Here is a 27,094-nt window from a genome sequence, read left to right as displayed (position 1 = left end):
GACTAACAATTTTATCAATCAGATTTAGCCATGACATATAAATGATCTTTCTTTAGCGAGATACTCATTTTTTTAACTCACAAAAATCGAAAAACCAAAAATCCGTCGAAAGAATCGTGTGATTCACATAGAATTTTTAATTGCAAGAATTTATACTGTAAATCTTTTCACTGTTGTGCAATTGTACGTACAGTGACTGGGCATTTAGTGCTGCGACGACGAAATTAAAAAGTGGAGGGAGTATAATGTTTCAATCCCAAATCGATGGATAGAAATATTTTCAAACTTTGCTTAAAAAAAGAGAGCTGTGATTACGTAAACTGAGATAGTCAGCTTAATCTATACTAATATTATAAAGAGGAAAACTTTGTTTGTTTGTTTGTTTGTTTGGTTGTAATGAATAGGCTCAAAAACTACTGGACCGATTTTAAAAATTCTTTCACCATTCGAAAGCTACATCATCCACGAGTAACATGGATTATATTTTATTTTGGAAATAGGGCTCGAGATATAACGGGTCAAAACGTGGACCCGGGTAACCTTCGGATGTGTATGTACAATATGGGTATCAAATGGAAGCTGTTGGTGAATGCTGTAGTCCAGAGTATTTTTCATGCCGCTCCGTGACTAGGGTCTCGAGATAGAGACCAAAACGTGGACCCTAGAATGTGTTTGTACAATATGGATATCAAATTGAAGCTGTTGGTGAATGCTTTAGTCCAGAGTATTTTTCATGCCGCTCCGTGACTGGGGTCTCGAGATATAGGTCAAAACGTGGACCCGGGTAACCTTTGGTTGTGTATGTACAATATGGGTATCAAATGAAAGCTGTTGATAAGTGCTTTAATATGGGGTAATTTTCATACCTATTGGTGACTAGGGTCTCGAAATATATGCCAAAACGTGGACCCACCGTGTCTTTGCACCGAATTAAACCAAACTTACGCACATTGTTAAGTAAGTATTGAAAATGGGTTTCGTAAAGTTTGGTTGTAATTCGGAGCACTGGCAACGGGTACAGCGTTCTTTTGAACCTGCCATAATGTCGCTTACTTTTTTAACGCTTGGGGCGGAACTGAACTGTCAAATTGAAAGTGTGAGTTACAATGTGTCAATATTTCTTTCTGATTTGGATGCCATAAGGAAAAAACGTAAGTGCAACATATAAAAATTGTTTGTGAATTTTTTTGGAGTGGATTTTGGAACAGTGAATAATTTCTTACGAAATTTGAGAATTTAATGTGAAATCCGAATGAAATTATGTGTTCGTGGAAAAAACAATTTTTTTCGTTTTTTTTTTTTTTTGAAAAATATAAATGGATCATGGTTAAAAAAGCTCCAATGCTTAATAAAACATATAAATTGAAACGAAAAATTCATGGATGATCAGGAAAAAAGACGATTGTTTATTCATATGCGTTGATTTGAAATTTAAAAACAATCTTCTTTTTTCCTGATTTTCAATTTATATTTTATATTTACTCAAAAACAAAATATTGTTTATGCCAAAGCGCTTGAATAAAGAATAAAGAAATAAATAATATGAAAATCATATATTTTCTGTTCTAAACCATATCTATTCTATTTTAGTGTGCCCAGCGAAGGGGGCCGGGTTTGCTAGTTGAATATAATTTGTGTTTGCCAAGGACTAGCGCATCAGTTTAACGGGCGTCAATAAAAGGGTAACGTAAAAGCAAAATCCCTATTTTAAAGTCGACACACTAAATTGATATATTCGGGTGCAGAGCCAAATTGTTGCAAGGACAAATATTGCAACAAAAATTATATGTTAACGCTGAAGACTGAGACGATGAATTCGACGAAATACGTGTTTTTTTACATGTTTTTCGACATGTTTACGACATTCTCAAGAAGAACTTAGAGCTACTAAAGAAACCATCTTTCTACCCATATCATCGCTTCTAGTTAGAACAAAGGGTGGAAAGAAAGGCTCTCTAACGGTTTCTATCAGCCGCTAAATGTCTGATTTCGTTCCAGGTGGCGCTGAAGATCTCTCATGGAAAATTGTGCGCATCCAAGGTTGTCGTGGGCGTCCTCTGCGCTGGCTTTCTTGTGGTTTCCATTCCAAAAGCCATTTTGGCAACATTGTCATCTTCTCTACGGAGAGTATATCCAAACCAGTTCCATTTTCGTATTTTAATTTCGTAACAAATTGGGCAGTTTTCAGTGAGCGAAAGAAAATCAACATTGGTGATTGTTCTTGGCAAGAAACTACGGCACACTTTAAGTACTAACCTTTCTTTCCATGAGTCCATGAGTTAAAACTCAAATTGTTGGAGCATCCATCGTATTTAACAGATTTAGCGACTTCCATTTGTTTCCAGACCTAAAAATATGAATGCATGGAAACCGTTTCTCATCAAATGATGCGGTCATAACAGCTATGGAAGTGTATTAGCAATCTTTCCATATTCTCACTTCAGGGATAGAATTCATAAATTGGAATCTTCTTTGAAGAAATACATATGTATGTATATTAATGTTCAGGGAGACTATACTGAATAATAAAGGACAAAACATAAAATTGTGTTTTTTTTTATCGAACCGCAAAACTTATAAACCAACCTGGTACTAGGGCATTTGTTGAAATACGCTTGCAGATGTCCACGAAGGTGTTGAAAATTATTTCATTTTTTGTTTCTTCTTCTTTTTAAACTTTCTTAGAGACAGAGTATGAGAGCGACACAGTTGTAAGTCGGAGTGTAAGTTGCTTGAGCTAATAAAATATTTATTAATACTCGTATCAGAAGATTTTCCAACTTTGATATCCCCATATTTTTTACGCCGATATTCCTCGAAATTGTTGGCCAAATGTGGGCTTTTTCTTTTTTCCCGTCAAAAATTATGGCAATTACTGTAAATTAAGCATTCAAAACATGAAAACAAAAATATTAAATGAGCGCCGCCTCCTTCAAGCGAATACTAAGAATACATACATGAACGGGAATGATAATCAAAAAAAGTTGTTTATTAAATCATTCACTTGGAAAAGATTATAACATCATTTCAATGGAGGAACATACATATGTACTATTTTCGTCATTATGACTTTATACCGAACACACCTGTTCGTCACAACAAAAGGCATCAATCAAAATGACAACAAGACATGGAACAGTCAGTCAGTGTTGCCATTGTTGTTGAGGCGACCTAGAGGGATACGATTAGGCAAATCATGCGAGATCTTATCGCTTATCGCGACGCTACAAGCACATAATACACGTACACACACACACACTCGTTCTTAACACTAACAAACGTTGCCACGATGGCCGAAAGTTAATTAATGGCAGCAGAGCACGAAGGCAATGAAGTGTTAGAGAGGAGAAGATCAGAAAAAATGCAGTTAATTGAAATGTTCCATAGGCATATCTGATGGCAATACTTAAGCGCTACTATCTACAGACGAATTGAGGGTAAGATAGCCGTGGCATTAAAGGAGCTAGGAGGGGGAAAACGCATAAAAAATGTAGTGAGTGGCCACTCAAAGATTTGCGTTGAAAAGATGAGAAATGACTGCGAAAAAAAATGTGAGAGTCACAGAGTTTATTAATGTGAGCGTAGCTTTGCTAATGGACCTGGAAGAGCTAAACGCTTTTACTTTGGTTGGAGCTGTCTGCATTTGCTAGCATTTGGGTGCTGAGAAGCGCTGCTGCACAACTGCAAATTAGAGAGAGAGTGCAAAGCTAAACAGTTAGGAGAGATTATGAGGAGGAGGGAAGGAGGCAGCGTTGCATAGATGCATAGGATTGAAAAGCGATTGCAGGAACGGCGACGCGTCAAAATGTTGGCACACATACATGCTTGCAATTGCTTGCTCACCTACATGCATTCGCACGTACACACACACAGCCAAGCGCAAGTGCTGCGCTATGAGCTTGAATTCGCTGCACTGACTGCGACTTTTAAGCCTAGCTAGTTTGGTGTATGACTACTGAGGCTGACTAAGTATGTATATGTATGTCCGTGTGCACTTGTGTGCGTGTTGCAAAATGCAACCCTGCCGCTTGGTCAGAAGCAAAGCTAGGGAAGAGAACAGTAAAAGAAAAATCAAGCGTGAGCAAACAAAACTGAAAATATGAGGTGATAGGCGAAACAAAATAGTAAGACGGAAGTTGAAAGCGACAACAACAAAAGAGCTTTATAGAATTGCATGCATAAGGGTTGCCAAAGCAACAATGGTGCATGGTGAGACCGGCAATAACGCACACAATGACAACGAAGACGGCGCACAAATTTCGTACACAATGAATGATGAAATGCACTCACACACATGCAGCGCGCCACGAATGCAGCTAAAGAGAGCCAAACGAGAGTGCGTCAACTGCAAACTTTCAGCCAGCAACAGCAACAAAAAAATTTGTGGCAAGATACAAATAAAAAAAAACGTTGGCAGCAATAAGTGAGTGTGACGACGTTAACTGCAGAAGCGGCAATGGTGTGAGGGGTAAGGTAACGAGTAATGGTAAAGGGTAAAAACGTCCACTCAGGCAAGCAATTCAGTGATGTATGTATGGACGTGCATATATACATTTCTGCGCTACAATATTTTTGCAGTCGTCGCTGGTGCCAATTAAGCCACACATGCACACAAACGCATGCTTACACTCGCTCACCACTCTTACACTCTTTTGCGCTACAAAGCCAATTGTTGTACTCTGGACTCTAGTCGATTGAATTGAGGCTGAGCTGAATTCAACCGAGCCAAACAAGAGTCGTCGATGAGACGGAGTCGTTAGCCAAAACGCCAGACATCAACGCAACCGCTACACTTAGCCACAGTATCGCGGACGGACGACGATGAGAAGACATCGCAGGCACAAATATCTAAAAATTTTCACAACTTCAATTGGATAAAATATACACGGCACAATTAATTGTCTACACAAAAGTTTATTATACATAAAAATCGGCAAAATTTTGCAGTTACCAAAGGAAAATCGTCAAAATTCGCCAGCAATAGTAAAACAGAAATACAGCAGGAGCAAGCAACATAGCAAAAATTACAACGTTTCGTCGGAAATGTGAACAAATTTCTGAAACAAAATAAAAATCCAGAAAGTTTGCCGAAATTTCCAAAATTATTTAGCATTTGGTAGCCGGTAAATCAATTTTGCAATAACCGTTAGCAGCAGTGTAAGACAAAGTCCGCGTATACTCGGAAAAACACAAAAAAAAAAATTAAATTGTTTTCTAAAAAAATCTACTATAAAAATATAGCAGCAATAGATGAGACAAAATAAAAATTTAACAACAAATACGAAATAGCCGCAGTTCGCAGTCTACATACACAGGAGCAGCAACAACAACCCCGGAGAAATTTGGCAAATAAAAAATTCAACTTTAACTAATTTTCAACTCTAAATAGTTTTTATAATCTTTACGCCTTAGTGAACTCGTATTAAGTTTAGTTTTTCAATATTTGCTTAAATAAATTTTAAACACTTTTACGCTTTTACTTCCACATTTTAATATAGTTTTGTTTACTATAAATATTAGTACGCGCGTTTAAGTTAATTTTTTGTACGAGGTAATAAACTACATTTTAAAGAAAAAACTAAAAATCTAATAATAAAGCCCAATATACAGTGGGTGCATCGAAAAAAAACAATTTAAAGACTGTTTCGAGTGTGCAGAGCATTTGTACTTTAAAACACAGAAAAATATAAAAGTACACTTAGCCCATTAATTTAATAGAAAGTCTAAAAGACAAATATACTTTAAAGAAATAAATATATGATAAGCGATAAAAGACGCCTGATTTTGTGATTGAGAAATATTACTAGAAGGTAGCATAAAAGTGAGTGCTCGCCGCAAACATTGATTGGAAACTGTGTTTTGCAAGAAAATTGCATTTTGCACTTTGGAAATTTCTCTGTGTGACCCCCAGGTGTGTGTAATGATTGTTTAAAAAATGCAGCATTATGACGCGGCGCGCGCAAATCACCTAATTAATTACTTGAAGACATTTGAGAAAGGTGTTGAAAATAATACTTGAAAATAGTAAGTGATCCCAATAAGGAATAAACACAAATCAAGTGTGAAAAATACTGAAAGGAGTGTAGAAAAAAAACACAAAAGCAAACTGAAACTAAGTGAGTGAGAACAGCAACGAAGTGACAATCGCAGAATAATAAAAAAAAAATTAGACAGCAAGCAAGCCAAACAAAACATAAAACAAAAGTCAAAAAACAGTACGACGATTAAAACTTAAACTTTTAAAATATTTTACTAACTCAGCTAAATATTTTTGATAACAACAAACACACACTAAACACAGCATCATCAATTATAAAGGGGAAAAACAACAAATAAGCAATCTATTTCAATCTGTTTACTTGCAAACAACGTTAACTACAACTAAAAGTACTATAGTCCGATCATCAAAGGATTTGCTATTCATCTATACACAAAAGCGGTAAGGCGATTTCAAGCGTAACGCCTAGGTTGTGAAAACTTGGAACAAACGAAAAATCTGTCTGTTTTATGGAGTTTTTTATAAAGAGCGCAATTAGAATGTCTAAAAACATTAAATTTTATTAAGCATAAACTGTGTGCAGGAGATAAGCTCAGCGCTGTGAAAACATTTAGACCAAGCAATTTTCACTGTTTTTGTAAAGAAGTGACGAAAATACTGTCTAATAAAAGATAAAAATTTTGAAGACAATAACACAAAATCTGCTTCCATAAGCAAGAAAGGAAATTACATATATCGTGCCTAAAAGTCATTTCTATAATAAAAGAGATTTCTTCAACGTAAACTTCGAATTGATATCTGCTGCAACTTAATACGCTTACGACGCATTTAAAATTAGTTTCGAACAGAACTTAAGTAAAGAAAAATATTATTTTCTATGTATAAAAAATATTAAGAGTAATTGAAACTTTAGCAAGTCAAGCCGTTTTTTAAAACAGGCTGTTGTGGAAAACCTGATTTGCCAACAGCTATTGCGAACTTGCTCAGCAGCACAGCGCATACACGTGGCCAATTCTTCAACTTTCTAAACTAATAACCATAGCGAACGCAACGAACGCAGCGGCGACCAGAAAAGGCGGTAAAACTTTCAAAAAGGAAGGCGAATATATAAAACTAAAAGGAGTAAAATTGATTTAACAACAATAACTAGCAAATCAATTTATATTACATAGCAACAGGAGATCGTTCGTACGGCAGCAGCAAAGCTCCAGTCTAGTCTGTATACAAGTTCCACTCACCTACACGCCCACTCTCCCTCTCTTTCTTTGTATCTCTCTCAGTCCATCGTGTCTCGTTCGCTTCAACATTTGCACGCAAATAAAGTGCATTGAATAGATTGCAATTTAGAATTAGTCGTTGCAAGTTCGTGACTTGTTTTGCATTATAATTGTGCAGTGGCGAATAGCTCGCAGAAAACGAGCACCAACACATTTGCGCGCACACACCACTAACAACTATCGGCATTCATTGCACATCGGTGTGGAGTAAGTCGGAGCGATCGTAAGTGTTGAACAACAACAGCAACATCATCCACACCTTAACCACGCTGCCATAATCGGATTAATCACTACTACAACGTCGGTTGCAATACAGCAACAATACCGGCTAGAATCATTCGTGTGATCGGTTAACGATCGGCGCTGCAATACAAATTGCATCGTTGCATTCGATTGCACTTTTCGTGTTCGTGTTGAGTGCACGCTCTCACCATCTCATTCTGCGCTTTTTAACGGAAACCGGCCCCAACAAGCAAGCCGGCAACCACCACTATCTACACTACCACATATTCAATTTTGATCATTTCATTGTGAATCGCATACTTTGTGCGCGCCAATTGCTTTTCGCTTTTAAACGAAGCTGTTCGGTTGCACTACATTGCACGATCGATTGCAAGACGAGAAAGTGCATCCGATTCAACGATTTTTTTACGGATTTGAATTTGACGTCGGTGGTATTGGCCCAACGACGAATCAGTCAGTCAGTTAGTGTGCAAATAAGCAGCGAGAGAACGAAAACGCTGACGACGGCCGGCGCGAACGTATTTGTTGCGAATCAAAATTTAGACAAAAATAATCACTCATAAAAGGAATAATTGGCATAATTATAATATAGCATAGGAATAACCAAGTAAAAGGAGGAAATACAAAACGGAAAATCTTTGGATAAGCGACGACTGGATAATCAAAGTGGAATACTACAATTTTTTTCAACAGCCAAGTGCAACGACTTTCATTCATTGCAACCAACGAAGTTCAACGCTAGCAGTACAGCCGCAGCATTAGCAGTCGGAAGAGCACCAGGAGCAGCAGCAGCAACAGCAGAAATCTCATTGCATTCGTATAACTTGACGATCCGTGACGCGTTCCCTCGTACAAATACCCATTGTCGTTCCAGATTCGCGTTTCGCTTCGTGTGATCGCCGCGTGGCAACGTGCAGTTTACATCTGCAATCTACACGGTCAGAGTCATCGAAATTGGCAAATCGACAAACTGAAAAAATCAGCATATAAACGCAAACAAGAAAACGTGTTCAAAGTGCTTTGAAATAGTGTTGAACTTCTGCAGAGTATACTACGAGAAAAAAATAAAATTAAAAGTAAAATTAATTAAAGAAATTTTAATAAACAAAACCAAACTCGAAGAAATCAAACAATTTTTTTGTGGTGTTAAAATTTAGCCGAAACAAAGTAAAAAAAGAAACAAAAAAACCACAACAAAGCAAAGAGAAAAAACCATCAACGTGTTCTTTTAGTGAAATTTTATACATTTGTTTGAATATTTTTGTGTGCATTGCCCATTTTGTTTTAGTTTTATACTATTTGTTGTTAAATACTACAATACATCACAAAAAATATATATATACACACACATTCGACATACTTAGAACAGTCAAACAGCGGTTAAAAAAAATTTTTGGTGGTGTTTTTTCGTGCCTACACATTAGCTCATTAGGATCAGCAGTGCATAAGGATTACAACAACAAGTCTGTCTACATTTTCATACGTGCATTAAGGATATAGCAACACTAAAAAGTAGTAAGTGCCTAAATAATTTTTCTTTATTAATATAAGTAATTTTATGCGGTTAAAGCCACACCTAAAAGGATTGCAATGGGAAGTAAGAAGCAATTAACAATTATTTATTTTCCAAACTCGAAGAAATTTATAATTCCCGAGATGTCCAATATCAATACCATAACTTTCGAGTATAAAATTTGTTATAGATTAGAGATGCATTTTTTATATACAGCACTTTCCGCTTAAAGCGAACTCCAAAGGCACCAAGAAAATCTATTCGTTTTAAACGAAGTTCACTTTTATTAGTGACGAATGAGAATGGGGGCGCGGCCTGGGGGCTAAAAACTTTTACGTCATTTGCTGTTGTCGTTTCGTAGTGATGCGCAGACAACGTACAGACATTCACCTTTATAGTATAGATAATGCCGATAAAATCATAAAAATAATCGAAGTTGACCGGCATCTTAGTAGTCGTAGCATCGCCTAGGAGCTAAAGATCGACCATAAAAATGGGTTTCAGCCATTTACGCAAAAATTTTACACAAAAATAATGGATTTCTACTTCGCCAAACTAATAGATTTCAACTTGAGTCGGCTGGTCCAATGTTATTTACCTTTCAGCACCGCATTGCTTATAGTCAAAGTATTAGCCCGTTTTTGCGTGAACCATTTTAATCAGCACTCCACTTCTCAAGGCCTTCACAAACCGCTTCTTTAATTATATTTATATGTTTAAATTTTTTCACAAAATTTATATTTTTCCAAACCGGAGAGAAAATTGACTTGCTTAATATATTTCCTAACCCTGCTGTAATCGTTTAAGAATTCCGTACTTTGCTTTTAACGAAAATCTCTTCTTTCTTGTTATTCATTTATTATTCATTTTGAGTTAACTATATAACTGTAAATTTTTAAATACAAATATAACTATTGAAAAATAAGCCAATCACAATTAACAAAATAAACAAATGATTGAAGGGCTGCCAGTTCTATGATAGTCGTGACAACTTAGACTGAAAGGAACAGCTGACTAAAATGTTGGCACAGCTTTCGTTAGTGGAATCAACAAGCGGCTTACCTCAGCCTAATAAAATATCGATTTTGCATATGAACCGTAAGTTCACCTCCAGCGAGACTGTCTTGAGCGACGAAAAGTGCGTGTATTTTCTGGAAATTCGGCTAACACTTTTTGATTTTCTTCAACTTAGAAGGAAGTTCGTCTTAACCCATAAACGATTTAAACGGAAAGTACTGCATATACTGTCAGTGTCACAAATTTTGACTATTTATTACAACTATTTTTTTATTGAAACTATTTTTTTATAAAAATATATTTCTAGCTACAATATTTTTTTATTGAATTTAAATATATTTTGGAGCTCAGGGTTACCGCTTATTTGAGTCTACACCTTAAGCTAGCAAGCAACATTTTTTTATTTACTCATACTTATATACCATGCAACATTGGGCACTAAGCTGATTCTAGATTCTTTTTAATACGTTCTTTTAGCCTTTAGGTAATTTTTGTAATAACAATTTCGATGATCGCAACACCGCTCGCTATTTGGGGATCTCTGAGATCTAAATCTTGATTCTTGATGTACGAGGTTGTGTTTACCATATCTCTAAGAACTTTGTGCCTGAATTTTATATTTTGATATCGAAAAAAATTGAATTTAGTATTTGCAGCCCTTGGACGGTTTTACAACAAGGTGTGCTAGTTTTTACGCTGGATTGAACAAAGTTTTCCCATTCCAGTTTAAAAATTAAAAATAAATTTATAGACTCTTAAGAACTGATATCGGAAATATTTGTTAGTTAAAAATGAATTATTTTTCTTGCTCTCATATTTGAAATATGTATGCTTGAATTGACTGGCGTACTTTGCGCATGTGAAATCTCATTCAGACCTTAAAAAATTTTAATTTTTTTAATACTGCCAATACTCATTTGCAAGCTTCCGGGTTTTAAGATTTAATAAAAAGGTTGTGCCTATATTAAATTTGTATCGAGTCACGTAGCTTTTAAAAATATTACAATTCCATTGCCATTTAACACAAACGTGCGTGTTTATAGAGATATTCTTTTCCATTTATATAACAGCGCAGTACTTCATAATATATTGGCCCCGCGCCACCTACCGCGCCAGCTTTTGCGAAGCATTCATTTTAACTATAGTATGTTAATATTTGTATGTACGAATACTTACTTATAAAGGGTCATTCAAAAGTGGCTCCTAGTTGTTAGTAGTGAATAATTCCTAGACGGTACCTTTCTTATGTAATTTTTCGTACTTGCCAAACAGACAGATGTACAATTTTAAAAGATAGAACAAAACTTACATATAATGAAAATGGTCCATCTTTATGAACAACATATCGCCAAATTCGTGATTTTTTTGGCGGAAATAATCGTCCGAATGAGTCGACAATTCACAGGTTTTGAAAAAATTTCAAGAAACTAGTTTTGTCGAGAATAGAAAAATGACTGGCAGACAAAAAACTGGACGTTCTGTTGAGAATGTTGCTGCTATAGTGCAAAGTGTTGCTGAACAATCTTCAGAATTTAAATAAAATCACTGGCTTGCTTAGTGCGATTAAAGTTCCGCACTGACGGGGTTAGGCTTTCGTTGCTTTTTTATCTAAACAAAACAACTTTTCGAAATAACTTGACACCAGCGTCATTTAGGGGATGTTCTAAATCTTCCACCTATTTCTGAAAAGCTTCATTTAGTGAGCTGATTGAGACCACAAATTGAAGAAGATTTCTTTAGGTTTTGGTTACTTGCACACAGATACTTAACTTGTTTTCTAAAAATAAATAGCAAACTATTTTTAAATTAAAAGCTATAGATGCTTTTGAGAGTGTCTCGAGATATTTCGGGTAATCTGCTTATTTGCTTTGCTGTTTTCCTTTTTTAAGTAGGTTCAACCACCAGTTTCTGCCAGCTTCTGCGAATATTTTGAAGACAGTTGGTTCGAGAAGTGCGGCCATCTTGTCTTGTTATTCTTTAAGTGAACTATTTTATTGTTTTTTGAAGTTCAATTGAGTTTTCTGAAAATCATTTCACGGTTTCTGAAATAAATTTGATGCTTTCTGAAGTACTCTTGGAAAGGTGAGATAAGGCATGCCTTATCTAGGAAGCGGGTTGCTATTGCTGTTGTTGTACATTCCCCATACATGTACAGGGAATGCTGTCCTTTACCGTATATAAATAAATTCGGGTCCAGTAACAAAGAACCGACTGTCGGGGGAACGAAGGGAAAGGAAGCGTGTGAAATTACTTGATCATCAAACCACTTACTTGAGCTATGACATACGACGCTTATGAATCTATTATCCTTTGGAATAAACTAAAAGAGAGAAATTGCAATCAAAACAAGTTTTTTTTGCTATTAAGTATATTTTTGTTAGTTAAAATTTTTTACTAATAAAATATTTTAAAAGAAATATTTTGGCATATTATTGATATTTTTAAACAATACCACCCAGCGTTTGTGCACGCCATAGAATTGCTTTTATTTTTTATTACCAAGCGAAACTAACAACATAGTACTAAATTGAAAATAAAATAACAATAATAACAAACAATACATTTGCAATCCCTACTTGTTTCTAAAATATTTGTAAAACTATTTTACTTTTGAAAACATAGCTTCTCTATTGCTTTGCATTTTAATTTGCATTAAAGTGGGTTTTTCTATTCCATTTTGCCCAACAACTCTTTAATCATCTAATGGCTTCTGTCATCCCACCCATTTGGGAACTTATCTATATGTATGTTTGGGTGCATGTGTGTGTGCATGTACCTACTATGTATATGTAGAGTATTGTGTTCTACCTCTAAGTATGCCCATCAAAGTGAAAATATTTTTCTTTGTCTCCGCTGATCGCTAAAATTCGTGTGAAGCGTGCGCTCATCGTCACTGCGGACCGCTTAATTTCATCTTTGCACAACGATGATTAATTTTTGAACAAAACATGACAAGTCACTTGAAATTTGCGATTTTTTTATTTCCATTTTATGCATTTCACTTTTATGTCTGTATGTATGTATGCATTTTGTTTGTGAACGTTTATAAAAATATTATGTGTGTATGTGTGTATATGTTATTCGTATATACAATATTTTTATGAGATATCTGTAAATGAGCCACTCACCGCTGTATGCATCACGTGTTAGCTACAAGAGCGAATCCAGTGGGCAATTTTGGGGGGCACGGGGTATACTATATGAATGGTCTAGTCAATCAAGCAAAGATCTTTGATCTCCAAAATCGAGCAAATTTACAGACTACGAATTTCCCGGTAAAAAAAAGAGAGTAGTAGGCGCTTTATATCATTTTCGCTGTTAGGCACTTTCCCAATAACTAATCTCATTTACCTGGAATCTGAGAGACTGGCAGGCAGCGTTTATTGGTGGGTATAATAAAAAATGTTCGAATACAGCAGAAAAATATGCAGACACAACACGCCACAGGCATGAAATTTAGTTATGTACATATACACTTTTTCAATGCAAAACTCGAAATTAATTTTTACAACTTTTTTCTCGATTAGAAATTATTGTTAAAAATTTTATAAGTTTTATTTGCATACTTGAAACTGAACCTTTTTGGTTTTTCTTTCCTAAAAACAATCGACTCGATATGAAGCATGAATGGTGTTAATAAATGTATTTTTGTTTAGAATCCAGCGAGATTTGCTTTTCAATATTTGAAATCCTAGCTTTTGATTGTAAGGAGGGAGCGCCAGTCGCCTTTTTTATTAAGAGTGCCTTAATTTTTCACGTGATAGTTTATAGGTAATTTACTTTTTTAATTGTAAAATGAAAATTTTCACTTTAGAGCAAGTAAAATGAACAATTAGCCTTTGGCAGTTCATCATATTTGCTGTTAAAAATTATGATTGGCCATACTTTCTGATCGATAAAAAATTGTAATCAAATTCATATTTGGAAATCAAATCGAAGAAAAATTAAAATATGATTCATGCTTTGCTTGATACGATTACCATATTTTAAGTAATCTTTTGGTATCATATTTTGACAACGATAAAATCCATAAACCTCAAATAACAGTTTTTTATGCATAACTGTTTGCCTAAAATGATCATTAATAAAACAAAAAGCAGCAACTACGGAAATTAATTCTTTTGTTGCAATTTGAATGCAAAATCTTAAAAATAATAATTTTCTTTTATTTATATTTTACAGATTCAAAAGTAAAATATATTTTTGATTTTTATTTTATTTTTTAAATATTTGTTTACTATATTTTTTATTTTTATTTTATTTTCCTTATGATAACAGTTATCGTTCTTTTGCAAAAGTCATTCCATTTACTTTAGATAAGATCGGACAGTAACTTTTATTTCCTTTAAAAGGTCAAAAGGCACAAGATGGCGCAAAATTAATCATCCTTTTTTTATAACTTGTTTACCATAGAAGAAGAATATAACTGTGAGTAATGGAAATCTTTATTTTGAACTTTATGCGCTCCATTGCTTGCCTGTTTGTATACTGCGGCTGTCTAGTTCACAAGTGCCAAATATAATTGACAGTATGACGCCTTTTGCAAAAAGTATAATTCTTTTGATAGAGTGATTAATTTTGCGCCAACTTATATCTAATTTATACCAAATTCTATATCATATTATTGATCAGCTCAACAAGATTAATCGATGCATAAAATAATTAATTAATTATTCACTATTCTAAATTTTATTTTACAATTTCTTTAGAAAATTGTTCCCAAAGCCTGCTCATACCAATTTTAGTCTAAAAAATCCTCTTTCAAACTCATTTGAGATAGAGAAATACTTGAGAATTTAGGAAAAATTACAAAATGCCAATACTGCAACAATTTGGTGACTTGAATCTGGACAAAATAACACAAATCTATGTAATTCATATGAATGTAGAAGATTTTAGTATTAATTCAGAAAATTTGTAAATAACAGAAGAAATATTGGCATTAGTGTAATTAGCGTTTACCTAAAAAAAGTCGTAAACTTTTCATTTTCAAATCAAAATTCTTTATGATGATTATTAGAGCGGGTCGATTTAAAAATCACTCATTGCTTTGTGAAAATCGTATTCTAGGGATCAAAATAAGAAACTTTACCGAAGGAACCATTCCTCTAAAACGAATTCTGATGTCCCCCAATTTCAAAATATCACCATTTTTGGTCTTTACATGAAAAAATCAGCTAAATGGCTATGTTTTTTCTTTATTTTTATTTATTTATAATAATATTTATTATTTATTTATAATAATATCTATTTTTTCTCTTAAGAAATTTATTTAGTCAGAACATATGTAAATGAAAAAATTAATTTAAGTGAGTTATAGAAAAAAAAACTAAAAAGTTCGACCCAAATTGGGGGACATCAGAATTCGTCTTAGAGGTATGGTTTCTTCGGCAAAGTTTCTTATTTTGATCCATAGAATATGATTTTCACAGAGCAATGGGCGATTTTTTTGCCTCCCCACAAATCGACCCGGCCTAATATTTATGCTTCGTGCCGTTTTGAAGAAGGAGCGCTCTGAATTTCGTGGAACAACTTTTTGTGAGAGATTAGACTTTTTGCGTAACATTTGAGAAGCTTCAAAGCACCTTTTAATCCAATACAAAAAATTATGTTTCGAAAATTCCACAGTATTACCCAGGGTTACCTCTTAAAGAGTGCATGAAATAAAATTGTGAAATAATAATTCAGCCGCCGAAGCTGGGTTCGACACCCCGGGCACGAGACATGAAATGATAGAAAATGTTGCTTGTAATAGCGGCCGCCCCTCGGTAGATAATGGCAAACCTCTGATTGTAGATCAAGATGAACACAACATATTCGAGGAAGAGCTCGGTCAAGCATCCAAGAAATGGTGTAAACGGTATTTGTATACATATATGTACTGTATATCTGATGTTTTATGGCATACCATATTTTTAATAATTTTATTGTAAAAAAATTCAGGATCCAAATTATTGGCCTTTTTAATTAAAGTATACTACTTTTCTATTTAAGGGGACAGATACCTGTAAACGGCCATGTTTTCCCTGATTTTCATTAAAATTATTTAAAATGAAGAAGTCGGTATATTTTTTTCAAAATTGGCATACAGTTTATTTATATGTACATTAAAATGGCGGATGTACACTCAATTCTTCCAGGAAGGTCGCAGCGGGGCTTCTCAATCGGCGGGCATTGTAGCATCGGCGTTCTGACGGTGAACTGAATACAAAAAACCAAAAAATTTGTTTTTTTGTTTATTAATCTCATAATTTCTATATAAATTAATAATAAATGGAAAAAAAAATTCGCGGAATAAAATCCGTAAAAAAAATGACTTTTGGGGCGAATTTTCCTACTATTTTTGCTTCGAAAAAATTATTTTTTCGAAAAATTTTCAAAAACTTCTAAATTCATATAGAAAGCAATATCATAAAAAAGATGTGTGGAAAATTTCAGGGAGATCGGTCAATAACATTTCGAGTTAACGTGTACGCCAATTCGAAAAATATAGTTTTGAGAAAAACGCATCTAAAGTTTGAATACATAGCTATACCTCTCCCAGCGCTCGAACGCAAAGAATAGAGTCGTCACGGTTGACGATCTACAATATAAGAAATACATAAAATTTACGTTCTAAATATTTTTTGACATATTTTTAAAGGATTATATTAACATTTTATGAAAAAAAAAATTTTTTTTTTCGAAATGTTATAGGTATCTGTCCACTTGATTAAAAACTAAAACTATTTAATCAAAACCCCTCCGACGAATTTTTTCTAGGTTCGCCCCTGCTTGAATTTGTCATTGTCAAGTAGAAATCATCACTGGTGGCTAACAATCGCCCTCGGCTAGCAGCAAGCTAATTAATGTTTAAATATTACTTCCTTTACAAATTGATCACAAAGCGCTTGTGGTGTAATGAAAATTGTGCAGTCACTTTATCAGTGCTGGCTTGCTACCACCTACACCCACCCTTCGAACTTTACAGTTGATGCACCAACTGTCATTTGTACAAAGGCATTTGGCTTTAGGTTCACCCTCAATAGCTTGTCGGTTAGGTGAGGTTGCCGCGGAATTACACAAGTCAAATAATTGTTTGTGAGGCTGAGTGGTGGTGGTGGTGGGTGAGAGCTTTGCTGTTAATAGTGCTGATGCCTTTGGGGAGTGTTTGTTGGTGGTGGTTGATTGCTCGGGTCACGGGTGCGTGGCAAGTGCGGTGGTTGATACTATTCCGATATTTGTGCCATCATTGGAATTTCGAAACAAATGTTTCTGCATCACAAAGATAGTTACATACCAACAGGACTGGATGACAGGAGACTGTATTGAAATGTCTAAAAATTGCATGCGAAACTCAATAGGTCGATGTAAAATCAGTGTTAAATAAGGAGAGTTTACCAAAAATTTTTTTCTATCGTTTTATAAATATGACAATTTTTAATGTACCATATATTTTCCTTATCTTCCTAATGAGTTGGATTGCAAATGGCTAATCAGTGTGAGTTTGAATCAATAGCAGTCAGAATTTGGTTACGACTTTTCTGAAACGCTAAGGAAGTTGAATAGTGCCTCAAACCAGGATAGGGAAAGACTTTATTTTAATAATGATTTCATTCCAAAACAAAAACTTTATTACAAAAAAAACTTTATTCCTTTTCCGGATATACAATTCGATAATGAACGGTAGATATCTTGGAACAGCTTTTGTGTTTATTGACACGAAGTTTGCAAATCATGACTTGATCCCCACTTACTTCAAAATTTTTCCCTTCTTTAATATATAATGCGAACGAGAAGAGCAGGAATTTATAAAAATTCGTAAAATAATACATTGCGAGTGTAATCAAAAGCCTACGCCTCCAAACCATCTCTTGGATACACTAGAAACCAAAAAAATTGGACAATGAAATTAATTTAGATTAGTAGTTTTGAAAGTTTTGTTCTTACAAATATAAATTTCTTCTTTTTCTTTAACTATATTACCTACGATGTTTAACCGATTTTAGATCAAATTTTTTATTATGAAAAAAAGCGATATGTTATTATGGAAGATTTTATAGTCTATAATAAAAAAAAGTTTGAACAAAAAAAATATAGTTGCATTATTACTTTCTTAGAATCTAAGATTGCGCAATAGTGTGATTATAATTTCGTATTATACAAGGTGGCGCAAAATTAGTCATCCAATGATTTTGAATGATGGAAATCTTTTTCTCTACCTTAAATCAATTCGCACGATAAAATAAAATGCTTAACCAGCAAAATGAGTAGAAAGTCCCTCTTCTCGCGATGTCTGACCGCACCTTTGCTCTTTATTTATTACTTATGTATATAAGAAACAGCGGCATTACAAAGTATTACTGTTGCAAAAAAGCTTCATAAACTGACTAATAGCAAATATGATTATTTCTACTTTGAATCTAACAGCAACTCTAATAGAAAATTTCTCTAATAAAAAATTTAAGAAAAATATTTTTTTATAAAAATTACAACAGTAATATGCGCTCTTCTAAAATCTACTAGTATTTTAGTAAATTCAAAAAAAAAAAAAAAAACAAAAAAGAATTTCCTCTATTTTTACGGCAACTAAAGCAAACACTAGCTTACTGCCGCCCACTGCAGCCAAACCAAATCGAACAAAATCGGCAAGCGAAGCAAACAACTTGCATATATTCACACACGCTTTGCTTCGTTACTGGTTACTAAGTAGACGCATACGGCAAATGTATGACTTGCCAATTCTACTCGTGATTGCTGAAGCAACACCCAAGTACCTTCACTTTCTGCTGAAATTTTAGTTGTGATATGTATATGCATACATACAATACAAACATAAATGTATGGGCATATGTTTATAAATATGTATATACATACACATGTACATATATCTGTATGTACGCTCATTCAAGCATTTCATCAACTTACAAAAATTCACTGTTGTTTCTGTTTTCGTACACTTTCTTATGCTTGTTGCGCGCTTCCCTGACATTCGTTGAAATGTCAATTATTTTCGCCAAACTTCTACGTATACTTATTTTATATACATACATATATACATATGTTGTATTTCTCTTCACTTTTATTCATCTCGCTTAGATAATTTGCAATTTCAGTCCTGTGCGCAACATATTCGCACATTAGAGATTATTTATTCTGCTTCTGCATTGCAAGAACAAAAGGCAAAAGCGAAAAGTTTTCGTTCGTTTGCTGGCTCATGCGTTCGTATGTTTGAGAGCAGCGATGATCGTGCGCGCGACAAACTTTTTATTTGGCTGCTTTTTTTGTTGTTGCTTGCTATAATTTTCTTTTGGTTCTATTGCGGTATCTCAGTTACCAAAGAGCACCTTTGGCTCCGCAGCCTTCTCCTGTTGTCCAAACGCTGGGGAGATGTAGCCGCTGTTGCTGCTGCTGCTGCGCTGTAAGCTTTGGCGCAGCCGGAAGTTGTATTAGTGAGCGCGCAACTCTCACGCGAGCTGCTTATGCATATGTATGTGTATGCATGTGTGTATCTACTTATTTTGTATTTTCGCACTCCTCTTTACTTTGCAAATTCGTCGCTACCCTGACCACCGCACTCTACTCAATTGCCATCGCCTTAGTATCTCTGTGTGATGCTATGCGCTTGTGTTTGTGAGCCTGCGAGAGTGGCGACGCTCAACAGCGTATGTGTATACGTACACATAGATGTGTGTGCGTGATTCGTTTGTGCGCGCGACTTGCCTAAAGGGGGGTTGCGCTTTCGCATTTTGCTTTTTGCAAATTTCCTGCTGTTTGTCGCTGGGAGAACGAGTACGAATGGCAGCACGCCTGTGCTTTCATTGCAGCAACGACGAAGTAAAGGGCGTATGCAGCGAGTGCAATTGTGTGCGTGCTGTGCATTCCGGTGCGCTCTCGAATGCAACGCTCTCGATTGTTTCCTTGACGCCGGCTGCCGGCTGGGAGGTCGAAGTGTTGCAGCAGCCGCATTTCGCCTTTGCCTGGCACTGGTCTACCCTTACTCTGTGCCTAGCCAGTCTTTTTGTATGCTTTCAATATATGCTTGCCAACGCTACTGCAGCGACTGCTGTCCGCTCATGACTGCGTTGATAGCTTCATACGTTGGCTGGTATTGGTGGTGCTCACTCATTATCGCTGTAGTGGAACGCTGAGCGCGCGACGAAACCAGGCAAGCTGCCGCCGCCGCAGCCAACCAAGACCAAGACCGACCACACCAGACTGTCTGTGACTGTGACTTCGCTGTGCTGTGCTCCGCTGTGACTGTGCTGTGCTGAGTGCGAGCAGACGAGCAAGAAGAACCGGTGACGTATCGTCCGCCATATTACACCGCGGCACAAAAATCCCTTTGGATCAGTTTTTCTTACTATTATACTGCACATTGTAATTCGCGACAGTTTTTAACAAACAATAAAAGGAAAAATTAAAAGCAAAATATATAAAATAATAGATATACGTACGTACATATTAGGCAAAACAATAATAATTAAAAATATTTAAAGAATTTTATTTAAATTTCGTTATGTTTTTCATATGAATTAGTTTCGTTACGCGTAAGAATTTTTTCGTGATCTCAAGCAAAAAGTGTATGCGGCGACAGTTGTGCACACGTTATATCGTTTTGTTAAAATTATACGCGCGCGCAGCAAGTGAAGATAAAATTTTATATGCATAAATAATAAAAAAGAAAATATTTTATAAATAATTCTAAGCAACTCAAATACAAATCCCAAAAATAAAACAAAAATTTGCAGTTCGGAAGTGACAAAATCCACAATATAAATTCAAAAGGTAATTAAAAGTAGCTTGGATACATATAGAAATTTGCATTGTGGCTGCGCGCATCAAAAACCGAAAAAGAATTTTAATTTTGTGTCTGCCTGCGAGAGTATTTGTAGACGTGTGCGATTGGTATGCGAGTGTATGTGGTGAAAAAATATCGCCAAAGTGCGAGCGAAGGCATTTATGAAAAGGAATGCAGAAAACATTGAACAACGAAATAAATTAGCGATTAAAAGGAAATACGAAAATTAGCTAAAGTGTTGGGGAAAAATCAAAAGCGTTAGAAAATTTAGAATATCTACTGTATTACTATTTAAAAAAGTATGAAAATTCAACAAAATCATAGGTATGAACAAATCGACGACAGCTCAAAAAGCTTAAAAAATGCAAGTTTCTGTAAAAACAGCAACTGCATACCATTAGCGAGATGCTATTTTTGCGTGGCCCAGTGCCCAAAACTGCTATATAAAATAATTAAAAATATATTTATGTATATATATATAGTGTATACGTACATACATAAAATAACTATGCAAATATATGCACAATTTTACATAAATTCACCACATATATAAATATGTATATATTTCAAGCAAACGCCGGAGACTACTTTATCATTGTGTGCGTGTGTGTGTGCTCCTCGCCCGCCCCCACACAGCCCCAATAACGCCAATACGTTCTCATACATATGTACATACTCTCAAAAAAGTGCATGTGTGGCTGTTTGTGTATGTGTGTGTACACTTTTTACGTGTAACTGTGTGATTGCGCTTGTGTGCTGTGTTGGAGCTACAAATGTACATCCATATATGCAACCGCATATTTAGTATTCGTACTTCGACTTCATGTTCCAAACGACGACGACGCCGCCAACTGCTTCCACTTCCATTTCCACTTCGACTTCTTCAATTTGTGTTACTACTGTACAATACGGCAAAGCATTTCGCATTTATCGCGCACTATTTGCGCCCGGCTCCATCGACCCGGCCCCTTCTCTCATCGCACTTTGGGCCGCTGCGCTTTTACTTCGTCTGGCTATGCCGCTGCTATGTGCATGTGCAAGTGTATTTGTGTGTATGTGTGTGTGTGTGCAATTGAAAGTGCAAACATGAGATATTAAAATTCAAAAGTATAAAGTAGTAATTCAACTGCAGCAACCTGACAACCGACCGGCCGACTAGCCGACAAACCGCTTTTTACTCCGCCGCCACCGCTGTCACCTGCACCACATCACTACTCTTTGCTGGTTTTCTAGCTGTCCATCTCTGTCCTCATCAGCTTTGTTTCATTTCATTTCATTCCGTTTCGTCGTTCACTTTGTGTGCAACCCCAAAAGCGCCAACGAAATCCAGCCAAACGCCAATTTTAATGGCAATCGTTTGTCTGTTTGAGTGTATTGTATTGCATGCATATGATGGTTGTGTGCGTGCCGGACAGTGGTGCTAATTGCAAAAAAGTGCATATAAAATGGATTGCATTGAAATTGGCAATGAAAAATTTGTGAAACTATTAAAAACAAAGCAGCAATTAAAAAAAAATTAATAATGGGTCATTACAACGTTTGCAAAGCTGAGAAAGAAAACAAAAACGACTAAAATAAGTCATATTGACTTTCGCCTTTTTTATTGCACTATTGACCACTTCTCAGCGCAGTTCACTTAGTCCAACCTCAGCTAAGATAACGTCGTTTTACGCGCATATCACAGCATCGACTTACATAGTTAACTTTTAATTGGAATTATGTAATTTTTTTGAAGGAAAAGTCATATTTCTGGAGACTTTTGTATTCCATTGGAAAACTGATTGCTTAAAATTCATTACTTGGCTTCAGAAATGCTTCTACCAAGGACTTTTAGCGTTAGCGAGTCTAAAGGTGGCTTTAAGCAAATTTTTTTATTTATTGATTTAATGGTTTATTCATTTAATGGTCTAAAAATGCAGTATTTCTTACAGAATATGAAAAACAAATTGATGCTAAATAACTCAATCAAAAATAAATTAAAATTATAATCTACTAGTTTTATTGTAATAAATGAAAGAAAAGGTAACATTTCTTATAATTTACAGAGAAAGAATATTAGATATTACTTCGAATTTAGTCAGCAATTCATTTAGTAATAATTTGAAGTATTCTTTGTAGAAGAAAAATCTAGGCCAATTTGATTTGAAAGTTGAGTGTGTTAGGGATGTGATATTGAATACAAATCTATCTTCTAAGCAGCAGAGTACCTCTGTTCCTCTAAAACCCAATATGTTATCTTATCGAATTAGATTAGTATGAACTTAGTGGAAAACAAAAATTAATTGTGGCTCTTCCAATTAAATAGTCAATCCGTAGCAACCGAGCAAAACTTTTACCAAAATAGAAATGGTAAGCAGACTATAAACTATAGATGTCGCTAATCAGCCAATAATCATTTCGATAGTTGGATATTGATATCGTAGAAATTCCACCGAGATGGGGGCGAACAAGCGCTAGCTCTTCCTTATGTAAAATAGTTATTTGTAATTGATAATTCGCATTTTGAACGCGAATCGCATATGAAGAAGAGCATCTATTCAACGGCTTATAGTGTTTCTCTAGTGCTTATTTTACGTTGAATTATTTTATAGGCAAATTCTGTACATAATTCCTTCATAAAATCCATAAAAGCCATAACCGAATGGTTGGCTGCACAAAATCATTCGCGTATTCGAAACCCACACCAAATTAAAGAAAAGGTTTTTCCCAATAGCGGTCACCTTTCGACAGTCAATAGCAAATCTCCGTATGTATTTCTGCCAGGAGAAGCTCCCCGTTAAAAATCATCTACTATTCGGAGGCAGCATACAACTATAGATCATTTACTTTAAACACATCAACATCAAGACTTGAAAACAATATAAATCTTTCCCCACACCACAAATTGCAGGAAAAGTACTAAATGAAGGATTCTTAAATTATGAAGGAGAAAAGAAAAGTGGTATGAACAGAAGAATGGTTCGCCAAAAATTAATTAATTAAATTAAATGACTTGAAATATATGTATATATGACTTGAACTGTTTAAACAAATAAATTGAATTGTTAAAAAAAAATTATAATATATTTGTTAGATATTAAAAAAAATGTAGCTGTAGAATAATTTCATAAATTCCCCACTGCACCCGCCAGTTACATTACTCGTTCAACACGACACGCGGCAACGTGCAGTCCGCCGTCATTTACCGGTTATGCATTTCGTGGACACTTTCCATTCGGCACTCCAATCGTCGATTCTTCTTTTGCCGTGCCCTTCTCCATTAATATATAAATTTATTAATTTATTAGCTTTCATAGGAATAATTCTTATTATATTTTTAGTTTTATCTCCTTATTTCTCTTTCTTTTTTTTTTTGTTTGGTTTGTTCATTCGGTCGCACATTTGCCATTGAATCGGTTTTTCATTCGTAGCTAACAGAATTGCTTCGTGCAAAATGCAGCTGTATTGGTAACTGTTCGTGCATGTGCTGTTATTGTTGTTCTTTGCCAACAATTGCATTGCAGCACCTCCAATAACTCGCCATTGTTGCCGTACTTCTCGCTATCAGACACCGATTTGAAAAACTTTCTATGTGTTGTGCATGCCCAGCAGCACAAAGTAACTGGCAGATACACTTTTTTGGAGCTCTTTCTTTCATGCATAGGCACAAACGCACATATTCGCAATTGCAAAGTATCCGATACACGGACAATGTTTCTTTTATTTTCTGCCTGAAAATCAATGTATAGAATTGAGTGAGATAAAAGAGACGAAAATTAAACAATGTGGCAACTTTGTGGAATATAAATATAATATAAAATATTCACCGCTTTCTTTGGCTTTGTTGTCAAGCTAGTACGTACGACTTGGCGACATTTCTAATTGTGACTAATATAAAAAAACGGGATTTTAATTATTAGTTTCGCAAATAAAAATGCTGTTTTGGTATAATAAAGAGACCCAATTCAAGATTTTCTTCAAATAGAAAGGCGTTACAAAATAGATATGCAGATTGAGTGAATGGAGCTCCAAATGCTGGGAGAGAAGAACTTAATATGTACACACCAGTGCATTTGGGTGCTTGGGAACTACTTTGCAAGTGATCGACGCCCACTTACCCACGTATGTGGGTCTACGTGCGTGCATATGTATACATGTGTTTGCTCTCAGCTGTGAAATTATGTTAATATGGGCACCTCCACGCTGCAAACAGGCGGTCAAAACATGAACACATGTACATATGTATGTATGTGTGTACAAAGCTTAAAGGTATCAGGCAAAAATACAAATAAGCCCCATTAACCGCAAATATGCATAGATACGTACATACATACCACCTAAGAAGAGAAAATAATTTCTTGTGCTTGTATTTTTATACATACATACATACATACGTACTTATAAATTATTCCTGTTCCGTATCTTCGGCAAATAAATTCGCGAAAAATGTGCATTAAGTGACTGGTTGGTTGGCAGGCCGAGAGCACTGTGGCGAATGGTCGCAAAATGCGCTTGTTGGCTTCGCGACGCGTATCTTTACTTGCATACAATACTGTAGCGTGCATGTTTCTTTTTTTTTCTTCTTTTTTTTTTGGTGGTTTTTTGCTCGCTATTTGCTATTTGTTGTTATTGCAGTTGTTGTTTGTCTTGTTTTTATTTTGTTTGCAGTGCGACTGCAATTCACGTCACAATCGCATTAACGCGCAGTGGGGAGCACCATTTTGTCCACCATTTTGTTTTTGTATTGCCATTGCTGTCGCTGCAGCAGTCACAGTCGCAGTCGCATTCCCATTCAAACGCTTTGTGGATGTGTGCACGTCTTTGATGAAATTTTGTCGTACTTGTTGTTGTTCTCATGTCGCCTGGCTGTTGCTTTTTCATTTCTTACTTTCCTCGCATGTTTCACTAAGTTAAGTATTTAATGAAATTCGCTAAAGCACAAACAAAAAGTTACGAAGGGGCACGCACACATGGGCACATGTAGGCAAACAAACACTGTATGCCAGACATCCACCAACCAGTCAACCAATCGACCAACCAACAAACGAAATAAGCGATCGTCTGACCCTCTGGCAGACAAATCGACTAAAATTACTCACACACATACACGTACATGTTGCTTAGTTCTGAACTCAAGTTTGACTTGAAGATTGCGGAGGTAGAAAGAATTACCTTAAGCACAAAACTCGGCATTGTTGGAAAGTTAGGCAGGAAGCCAAGCATAGGACAGATTGTACGAGCATGTATTTTGATAAATTACATATATGCACAGTTGTTTAATTTGCCGTTGTAGATGAGTTGGGATTTGCAGCGATTTGAATGTTTAGAGTTGTCGTTGTTCAAGGCAAAATTTATTGCTGTTTAGGAAAATTAGTCATTACAAGAGAAAATTCGAAAAAATCAACCGCAAACTTTCAAAGTGAGGCAGGCGAAGCAGGAGGAGTTTTTACGATTAGCCAGTAGTAGACCATAACTTTTGCTTTTGCCTTCTCATGTAATAATTCTCATACTCCCACACAGGCTTAACTATCTTACCACTAAAGTGAGCTTTACTAACCGAGGCAGTATACTATGATAACTTTAAAATGCCCTCTAACACTTTTCGTTCGCTCCACTGTCTGGCAAAAATTAATTTAGTAGTTTTGAAATTACATTAGGGGAGTATAAGTAACAGGGGAGATGTTTTGCGTAATTTTCAATGATGTTGACTTCGATGCGCAAAACGAGCTGTGTTTTATTTACATGCCCCTAATTAATTTCATTTCATTGTATTTCTCCTTAAACCTAACCACGAATTTTAAACGACACGGCAATTATTATTAGAGTATATCAACTTTAACAACTTTTTCTAAAATGAAAATAACATCAAGAGAGTTTAGGAGCTCTTTCTAAAAAGAAAATGTGTTTATAGGCATTATAAAATGAGCAGCTCTTAGCAATGAGTCCTGATATAAAGACACGCGCTTTCAACATCGAAATCTCCATTCAACTTAATATTCCTAATAAAATACTCCGACAGTACGAAACCTTGAAAATTGGCTTCTCGAGAACCAATTATGGGGTGAATGCTCCGATTTCTAGGACATGTGTAGATTTAAATTTGTTTTTCAATTCTTCAGCTGCTGTTTTTACATGGCCATATGGCATCTTAGTCAACCATCTTAAATCGTTTTTTTTTTTTTCTTAATAACTAATAAACTATTTTACATTAACGTAGTCTGAAAGAATGTCCCCATTCAGAGATAAATAAACAAATAGGTTAAAAAAATTAAAAATTAAAAAATAAA

General features: G+C 35.3%; 1 protein-coding gene across 16 annotated transcripts in view; it reads left to right on the top strand.

Moving 5' to 3' along the window:
* Positions 1-6,979: 6,979 nt before the first annotated feature.
* Positions 6,980-27,094, top strand: part of LOC129235338 (heterogeneous nuclear ribonucleoprotein R) — a 97,810-nt gene continuing 77,695 nt past the window's right edge. For 2 of the 16 annotated variants that reach the window (XM_054869130.1, XM_054869129.1), the window contains exon 1: positions 7,816-9,033. The gene's annotated coding sequence lies outside the window, so the exon portion shown is untranslated. Of the gene's footprint in view, positions 9,034-20,550; positions 20,816-27,094 lie in introns of those variants that run through there. The other 14 variants (XM_054869119.1, XM_054869122.1, XM_054869133.1 and 11 more) reach the window with 14 other exon arrangements.

This window comes from Anastrepha obliqua, chromosome 1, assembly GCF_027943255.1.
Source record: "Anastrepha obliqua isolate idAnaObli1 chromosome 1, idAnaObli1_1.0, whole genome shotgun sequence".
Classification (NCBI taxonomy): domain Eukaryota; kingdom Metazoa; phylum Arthropoda; class Insecta; order Diptera; family Tephritidae; genus Anastrepha; species Anastrepha obliqua.
The sequence above is the reverse complement of the archived record's forward strand: the minus strand, read 5'-3'. Positions and strand labels throughout refer to the sequence as shown.